The 9,949-nt window shown below is 50.5% G+C and overlaps 1 long non-coding RNA gene across 1 annotated transcript; it reads right to left on the bottom strand.

The window, feature by feature from the left end:
• Positions 1-515: 515 nt before the first annotated feature.
• LOC311594012 lies at positions 516-6,223 on the bottom strand. The gene is made up of 3 exons (XR_014777902.1): positions 6,067-6,223; positions 5,864-5,940; positions 516-1,306 (listed from the first exon to the last, which is right to left on the bottom strand). It is a non-coding gene; the product is annotated as an uncharacterized lncRNA (long non-coding RNA).
• Between the last annotated feature and the right edge of the window lie 3,726 nt (positions 6,224-9,949).

Here is a 9,949-nt window from a genome sequence, read left to right as displayed (position 1 = left end):
GCCAGTCTGATTACTCTTACCTGCTGCCACAAGTATCCAAGTGCAGGATAGACAAGCACACAGGTACAGTAAATGAGAAAGCGACAAGAGTCATCAGTGGCTTTCAGGTAACCTGGCTCTCAGAAATGGAGGACAGGAGCGCCAGCGAAACCCTGATTTTCCTGTTTCCTGTTTCCTTGGTTAACAACCAGCACCATGTTAGATTGCAAACCTCCAAGGGCTGCCACTGAAGACGTACGAGGTCATGGGAAAAACCTCGTGATGCCTCCCAAACATGAGGAAATGAATTTGGAAGCTCAATATCCATGCAAATGCCAGGCAGGTGTGACCACCTGCTTGTAAGTCCTGTGCTCCAGAGGTGGAGAAAGCCGGGCCTGGAGGACGCTGGCGGGTAGACAAGCTGAATAAGTGAGCTCCAGGTTCACTAAGAGAGCCTGGCTCTGTATATAACGTGTGCTGTCTATGCTGCCTTCTAACACATGCACTGGCTCACAGACGTGTGAACACACCTCACACATCACACACTCACACAGGCAAACACCACACCACACACATGCAAACACACACACATACATAAACATATACACTATGACACTCACACATGCAAACACCATATATACACACACTACCCACACAGGCAAACACACTAAACATACATATATACATACACATCCACTCACACAGACACATACCTGCAAACATACTACATCACACACTACACATACACACACATATTACAACAGTCACACATGCAAACACCATACATACACACACCACACACATGCAAACATACCACACATACATACATACACACACACTCACACAGACACATACCTGCAGACATACCACATCACACACTACACATACACACACATATTACAACACTGCAGTCACACATGCAAACACCATACATACACACACCACACACATGCAAACATACCACACCTACATACATACACACACACACTCACACAGACACATACTATACCACCCTCACCTGCAAACACACACCATTCCACACCATATCATATACTACACACACACACACACACACACACACACACACACACCCTTGAGACCTGTTCTCAGGAGCTCATGTGGGTTGATTCCAGGATACCACCCCTGCCTGAGTCTTCTGTGGTGGCACTGATCTGTGATTGCCCCCAAAGCCCAGCACTGATTTTGGTTGGCTTCTTTGTTTAGGGACTGATGTCACCAGGCACCCTCTCTTGGTCCTTGACTCTCCTTATTCCACAGGTCAGATCAGCCTTCATCTGAGAGTGTATTTCAGCGCTACATTCAGGGCCTGGAAGAGCAATTGCAGGGCAGGCATGAGTCTGTTTGTCCCACACTCACTCATTTGGTCGAAACTCCATTAATTTTTCAAGATTTTAATTCCTTACTCAACCCATGACCAGGAATTCTCATTTACTGAGGGCTGGTGATAAGCCCTGAAAATGCTGGTGTTTCTCTCTTGTCAGTGCACAGTCACTCCACTAAATGGCCACAGTTCCCTTGGGGGGAGTTTAGGAAGAACAGTTATAGCAGCAGCTTGCAGTGTCACATGCTATACAGTACACCTCTTTCCTCCTAGCCTGATGTGGTGTGGAAATTTAGTGAAGATGTATGCCCCCCTGACGTCCAGTTTGTCAGTTCGCTAGATCTCAAGGTCTCCCACCTCCCCCGACTTCTGCTAGTCACATAGGATCCTGATGCAGAGCCCCACATGCCCACATTTTTAGTCCTTGCTGTCCCCAGTCAGCCGGGGATCACAGATCCTTTATCTGGAAGTCCTCCTGGTCCTATTGCTGTCTGTGTTTACTATACTTGTGATTCTTTTTTTTTCCCAGACAGGGTCTCTCTGTGTAGCCTTGGCTGTCCTGGACTTGCTTTGTAGACCAAGCTGGCCTCGAACTCACAGCAGTGCGCGTGCCTCTGCCTCCCAAGTGCTGGGATTAAAGGTGTGAGCCACCATGCCTGGCTATACTTGTGATTCCTATATTGCCAGTGCTTTATTTGTGGTTTTACAGCACAATCAGGGCTGGGATCTCATTCCTGGGGAACAGGCCTGGGGAGATAGCACAGACAATAAAGGGCGTGCCACACCAGCAAGGAACTTAGTTTTACCCCCAGAACTCACATAAAAAGATAAGCCTCAGCCGGGCAGTTTTGGCGCACGTCTTTAATCCCAGTGCTTGGGAGGCAGAGGCAGGTGGATCGCTGTGAGTTCGAGGCCAGCCTGGTCTACAAAGAGAGTCTGGGACAGCCAACGCTACACAGAGAAGCCCTGTCTCAAAAAAAAAAAAAAAAAAAAAAAAAAAAAAAAAAAGATAAGCCTCGGGCTGGAGAGACCATTCGGCCCTTAAGAGTGCATATTGCACTTGGAGAGGACCTGGTTTAGTTCCTAGCTCACACATAATAGCTCACAACCATCTGTAACTCCAGTTCCCGGGGATCTGACCTCCACAGGCACCAGGCATGCATATGGTGCACATGTGTGCCTACAGCCAAAACACTCAAACGCATACAGTAAGAGCCATCGAATACCTGCAGTTTCAGCACAGGGACTCAGAGACTAGCCAACCAGCCTCACCCAATTGGGAGCTTCAGGATTACTGGGAGACCACTGTCTCAAAATGAGATGGAGACTGATTGAGGACCTGACATCCACCTTTGGCCTCCACATAGACGTGCACACACATCCTCACACACCTTCCCACCCATGCACCCCACCCACATATATGCATGCACCTGAACACATGTACTTACGCATGTGTACACATATGCACCCACCCACACAGCGACAGAGTCTCCCAGCATGCAGGACTAGCTGCCTTAGGTAGGATAGGAGATGTGGTCTCTGCCTGTGGGAGATGCTTAATGGCGTTGTGTGGGTTTCGGATGATTAGATTGACCCGAAGGCCCCTGGATACCATCGCTCTGAATTGGGAGGCTCTGGTCTTAACTAATCATTGCCCTGGCTTTTGCATAAGAAATCCAGTGAGGCTGTGAGGTCAACCAATATGGCAAGTCAGCCACCTGGAGAATCCAAGCCTATATGTGAACTTTGGCTCCATTCACTCACTAGCTGAGGGCGCTGCTTTTGGTTTAAAGCAACTTGGGGGCCGTTCTAGGAAAGCCCTGGTTCCCTGACAGTGTCTCAAGCCTTGCATTGACTGTTCTGAGTTTGCTGTCACTCTACTATTAACTCTGGAATTTACACCGCAGTCTGAATGTCCCTCATGGCCACCGCTCCTGTTCGTGGACCAGGTGGGCACAGCCTGGGGGAGCTTAGGTTGGAGGGGAGCCTGCAGGCTGGTAGAAAGTGTCGATGCCTGAAGGGTGGTTGGGGGAGATGCCAACGGAAAGGCCTAGTTTTATAAGGAGGGTATGCTAGCGGAAGAGGCTTCAGGTAGCACAGGAGGCCAAAAGATGCTTCTATTCCTTTAACCTTCTGCTTGGGGGAAATGGGTGACCTGGATCAGTGAGCTTTGCATCACCAGCCTCAACAGGGCTTAAACAAGGAACTCCTGCCAAACTCAAAACCAGGGCTAACCAAGTGCCAGTTCCATTTATCACTAAAGTAAGTTGTGAATGGAAGGAATTGAAGACAGGCTGACAGGGTGGGTGATAGAGATGGGCAGAACTGACAATAGGTACAGGAGGGATGGAGGTTGGTCAAGGGCCCTGCCCCCTCTTTTCCTTGCCCTCCTGTAACCTCATCTGTTGGTAACAGCTTCGAGGTACACTTCACATTCTTTATGGTTCAGCCATTGAAATCGTACAACTCAGAATGGTCTTGACTATAATCTCCCAGTGGCACTCATTACTACAACAACGAGATGGCACTTTCATCAGCCCAGAACCAAAACAAAGGTTGGGGGTACAGCTCTGTGGAAGAGCACTTGCCTAACCCGTGGGGTACATTGACAACTCTGCAAGCAAACACCCCCTCCCCCCACCGCCTGTCTTCTTCACCCACCCCCCAATTCTCATCATCCCAAATCAAGGAACCCATTAATCTGTTTCCCATCTCTGTGTTCTTAGGTTAGCCTGGCTTGCCTGTTTCATGGAAATGAAGTGAAAATGCACACTAGACAGACTGCTTTCTAAAATGGCCTTCTATTTTAGCTGGAAGAAAACTTCAGTACAACAGACTGTCAGACTGATAGATGCGTGCATGTGTGTACATGTGTGCCTGTGTAAGTGTGTGTGTGTGTGTGTGTGTGTGTGTGTGTGTGTGTGTGTGTGTGTGTGTGTGTGTTGAGGAAAGGGCAGGATTTGCAGGCTCGGATTTTACGTTCTTAGAATGTAATAATCCCCTGCTTGGTTTTCCTCTTGCAACGTGCTTAGAAGGGAAAATGCCAAAAGCCAACAGAAAACAGAATCCAGGAGGTTGCCAGTGAGTCACTCAGTGGCTCGGGCCCTGCTGTGCAAAGCAAGGCTGGGAAATCACTGCCCTAGGGGCTCCCCTTTGGAGTGAGGACCAGCTGATGGAGTGAAGGCGTAGGAGGAAGAAGAGACGAAACAGTGCTGATCTGGAGGCGACAGGTGGAAGTGAAGAGCGGGATGTGAGAGTGGAGCCCACCGCAGATTGTCACAATGAAAACATGGAATCAGTAGATGGGAGGGAGGAGCACAGAGAAGACTGTGTAGAGCGGTCATTGGGAGGGCTCTGGCCTGTGTTTTACAGGGGCACACAGAAATGTATGCTAGGAGGATCCAAGAGGCATCTGTGATTTTTTTTTTTCTAGTGTGGGCATCACTTAGTGGCAGCAAGCTGGAGTTGGGGCTCTGGTGTGGCAGCCCCACAATAGAATTAAATGACTTACCAATGACAACTCTTGCCTTTTAAATTCTTCTCCATGCCTTCTGAGTCAGAGAGAAAATCAGCCCGGAGTGGCACGAGCCCACCACCACACCACCCCCTGCCTGTACACTGCAGGGGACCAAACCCAAGCCTTTGTGCATGGACTGCACTGGCTGAGCTACCTCTCCGGCCCCTATTTTTAGACCTTAGTCAGAGTAAAGAAAATCATTACTCGGATAACGGTAGGTGGTACACAGATATGACAAAGACGGCGGTGACTGGGTGAAGGCTGAGCTAGAGGAGTGTCACAGTCACTGTCAGCTCAGTCCGTGTGTGAGTCATGGCTTAGCACATGGGAAACTCCACTGAACAGCCTGAATGGCTTCCAACCCCCACCCCCACCCCCTGCCAGTCCTCAGTCACAGACACCACGTGTAGGGATGCCTCTAGCTCCTGCTCTCCGTCAGACTGAGGGGAACAGTTTACACACCTGTCCCTCTCAGCACACATAGTATCTGTCGTGTCCTTAAGGCCTCGTGGCACATAGGCTCCATTAGTACTTATTAACTAAGGGCATTAAAGAGTGAGTGAGCAAGCAGTTGTCATTTCTTCACTGCCCTGACACAGTAGGTAGCTGCCCTGCACATCTATTTAAGAATTCACTGCAAAACTGAGCAGCTGCCACAGTGCAAGGCGCCCTGCCCTTCGCTTCCTTGAGCCAGCTTCATTTTTAGTCAATAATCAATTTACCTGTTGTGCACGGCAGGAATCAAGATGCTGTGGTTGGTGGGGAGATGTGATCTCTTCTGAAGTGGGGGTGCTGGAGCCAGGCAGACCTGGTCCTCCTTACTCCCCTGAAAGCTTGGGCCACTTTGGACCATTTACAGGTTGAAGAGTCTCCCCCGAGTGTGAATTGGTTTTGGTAGCATTTAACTGACAAGATGGTCCCGAGTCACCTTGGTAAATGTTAAGTGAATGAGACCGGATAAGAGTAAGTGGATGAAATGACAGCACCCCAGCTCTGGGGGATATGAGCTGCCTCCTTTGCCTTACCTAAGGATTGACCCGCCTGTTGGTTGAAGATTCAGGTCCTGTCAAGGGAAGTCCTAAGCACCAAGGTTTGTTTAAGCCTGCAAACATGGAGCAAAAGGAGCAAAAAATATCCATGCTAGGAAAATCCACTCCCACTGTGAGCCCTCAGGCTCGTGGTTGGGCCAATAGCAGGGGCCTTTGGGCAGGTGACCCAAGGGGCTCACCACTTGCTCTCTAGACTGCAGAACACCCTGCTGCTCCCTCCTGCAGGAATGTGGGCAGTGCAATGTTGGCATGGTGACCAGCCAGCCGGTCTCCCCCCTCCTCTGCATCCTGAGGAGTAGAATGGGGGCCCTGCCAGCTCCACTGGCTCCCAATGGTAGAGAAAGCCCAGACCAGGAACTGAGGGGGCCTGGAGCTCAACAACTGCCCAGGAACAATGAAGCTGTTGCCCTGGCAACAGAGAGTGGCCTCTCCCTGGGCCTCAAGGCTGAGTCTGGGAATAGGTGTCTTAAGAAGAGGAGGTGGGAGCTGAGGGTCTGGGCTGTTTTCAGAGCTGCCTGTCGCTGAGTAAAGACGCAGAGCTTCTCTCCAGAGAAGATGATTGGAACCCGTTCTGGCCCATTTTCCAGGACTGTTGTGGAGGTGTTGCTGTGGAGTCCGTCATGAAGGGAGAGCCACAGGACCTGTCTCTGATTCCCATCCCCCTGCCCCTCAGCTCTCACAGCTTCCGAAAGCTGGTCAGGGGCTGTGGATGGTGAAGTTGGTGCATGGTGCTGTCTGGATGGCAGCTGTAATTCTGGGGTCATCCTGAGGACTCTAGACTGTGGATGCTTTGGGCACAGGTTGGAGTGCGGTACTGATCTAGTCAGGACAGGGCCGTGTCCTCTGCTCTCTCAGCCTGAAAGCTAACAGACACTTCTCTCAGAGGCCCTGGGAGGTTTCTGAATGTGCCTACCTACTTCTTAGACAAGACAGTTCAACTCCAGACTCAGCTGCAAGGCTCCAGCGGAGTCATTTCAATCCACTGTGCCCAGTCTCCTCAGCTGTAAAGCAGGAATCCTATCAGGATAGCATATTGGCGTTGAGTAGGACAGACAGCCCTAGTCTTGTGGTACAAAAGTGTCTGATCCACTTGATCCTCCTTTCACAACAGTGCAGCTCGGGTGTTTCTTGGCATTACACAAACTACCCCAGACTTGTGTCCATGGTGACCCCCCCATTCTTGCCGAAAGCTCCCTTTGTGCTTTTAGAAACCTCCCCTACCCCCCAGGAGCAGTGTTTAGAGAGGACACCCTCGATCTTGGTAATGGCTGGCTTTGAGACGGGGTAGTCACAGGCTCCTCTAACCTGTCTGCGTTGCCTTATTTCCCCCTTTGAATTTCGGCTGATTTTTGCCACAAGTTAGGAAAGGGCGAGGTGCACCTTGCAAAAGGCCTGCAGGCTCAGAGGCATTGGGGACAGGCATCTTGTCCCAAAGGTTCTCCTGGCTTTGTGCACATTGCACTTGTCTGGATGCAGGTGGCAGGGGAACACCTGCCCAGCTGCTGGCCCACCCACACCTTGGATCCTATGGCTTGCCCACCTCCATAATCGGCACCCAGGATCACGATTAGGAAGCCTGCGTGGGTGTTGAGGGAGATGAAGGCAGGAGACAGGCTCAGAGCCAAACTGTCCCCTTTCAGAACTCGTGGCTCCCTCTTGTGGCTGTGAGGCCTCATGACCAGCGGAGTCCCATCCCATGCCCTTGGCGGCTAGCTGCTCAGAGCTATCCTCCTCTGGAAAGGACACACCAGGCCAGACTGGTTTCTGAGCTGGCCTGACCTTAACCTTTGTGTAGTCAGAGAAAAATCATACCTAGATAGAGTCTTGTTGGAAACACAGGACCCTTTTCTGCTCCCTCCAAAACAAAAACCTTGCTGGGATCTAATGCTCACCTGACTGCAGACTGAGCTGCTGGTTCCCAGCAGCCTCTGCTCAGGGACCCTGTCTGCTCATCTGGTCTGTGAGCGAGGAACACCGCATGAGAAACTCGTGGTCTATTTAAGGATCTCTGAAGTTCTCAGTACTAGCCTGTGCCCGTCGTTGTCTCCGTGGGCAGAAACTGAGAAACTGAGAGGCCAATTGCTCCTCTCACTCAGATCTGAGGTCCTCCATTTGGACCCACTGGACTCTCGAGATGATATGCAAATAACGGGCGCAAAGCACTTTTCTAGAGAAAGCATCATGCCGGCATCCGTTTCCCAAAGGACTCAAAGGCTCTTTCCCCCTGCACCCCTCTTTGAGATAGGGTTTCTTTGGGTAGCCTTCGCTGTTCTGGACTTGTTTCGTAGACCAGGCTGGCCTCAACTCACAGAGATCCGCCTGCCTCTGCCTGCGGAGAGAGCTGGGATTACAGACTTGCGCCACCACGCCCCAGTTTCAAAGACTCTCAAACCCTAGCAGAAGCAAACGGAAATGTTCTTCAGCATCCTGTGCTGCCCCTTCCCAACAGTCACTGTGGGAGGGGCAGACTCTCTTTGTTTCTGTCCAGGGCTCCTTTGGGCTGTCCTCAGGGACAGATTTAAAACTACAAAAGAATTTCAGGCTCATTTTTTCCTAAGCGCATTTCATTTCTGCCCCCAGAATGACCCAGCTCTATCATCCTCCTTAGTCACCAGCTTTGGATCAAAATGAGTGTTAGCTGTTTCCACAATCTCCTTCCCCTTAACAAGGCACAGACGCGTCACCCTCAGGACTATTCTGTATTCAGATGAATGTGACTGCGGGTGGGCGGGCGGCATTGCAGCCAGAGCTCTTCAGTCTTCCCTCGGCATTTATCGGGGGAAGGGAACGTCGAAGTATCATTTTGTGGGGTGACTACTTTGTATAGTCTGATGTTTCAGTAACTAAATGATTCTGAGTTAGAAACAGCTGACCTAGGGGACACCCACAGCCCTAAAAGATGTATAAAGGCAGAGAACAGAGCGGGTATGGTGGCCAGGACTGTGCCATATAACACTCAAAGAGACACTCAGGGCTAAGCATGCAGCTCAGTTGCGTCAGTGCTTGCCTAATGTGTGCAGAGACCCCCTCACCCCAGTGCCACACAAACAGGGTGTGGTGTTACACATGTCTAATCCCAGCACTCAGGATGTAGCGTCGGCAGGATCCAAAGGTCAAGGTCAGCCTTGGCTATGTAGTGAGTTCAAGGCCAGCCTGAGTTACATACGTTATATTGGGGTGGGTGGTCAAGATACTCAGACACTTGTCTGGAGCTGGGTAAGACAGGAGCTCCAGGTGCAGACCATGGAGTGTTACAATTGAGGACATGCAGGGTACTGCGCACTGAGTGATGCCCCTAAAGTTCATCTGAGTAGCACCAAGTTCACTCCCAGTTTTAGCAGCTTGTTATTTATTCTGCTCCCTACCCCCCCCCCTGTGTGTGTGTGTGTGTGTGTGTCGCCCACCTCCCTCTTTCTGTGTGTATAGAGGTAGACATCAGTTGTCTTCCTCAATCAATCTCTGCTTTATTCTCTGAGTCAGGGTCTCTCACTGAGCCTGGGGCTCATCAATACTGCCGTATTGACTGGCCACTGAGCCCCAGAGATCCTCCAGCCTCTACTTCCCCAGTGCTGGGAGTACAGGCATGCCACTGTACCCAACTCCTTAGATGGGTTCTGGGAACGGAACTCAGGTCCTCCTGTTAGCACAGCCAGCCCTTTACCGCCTGACTCACTGGCCCTGAGCCTGGGTATTCACCTCTTGTCAGATGTGCGACTTTCAGGTATTTTCGACCATTCTTTGGAGGTTCTTTTGACTGTTGACAGCATTGTAAACATAAAAGTTTTGAAAGAGGATGCAGCTCATTTTTTTCTGCATAACACCTCAGTTATTCTCAATACTCTCTTTTTTATTCCATCTACGACATCCCTTAGCCCACAGCCTTGGTCTAGGCCCTTCGCCCCCCAATCTCCAAGCCCAATCTTCTTCCATTCATCAGCCAGTCAGCTACAGGTCAATTGTTTGTTCGACAACATATAAGGAAACTCACCAGGAACCATTAGGAGAGCTCCTCTCCACACACTGATATCTGTGGGCAGGAAGTTTCCATCTTACTCATGGATA

Source organism: Acomys minous (assembly GCF_964271855.1).
Source record: "Acomys minous genome assembly, chromosome: 3".
NCBI lineage: Eukaryota > Metazoa > Chordata > Mammalia > Rodentia > Muridae > Acomys > Acomys minous.
The sequence above is the reverse complement of the archived record's forward strand: the minus strand, read 5'-3'. Positions and strand labels throughout refer to the sequence as shown.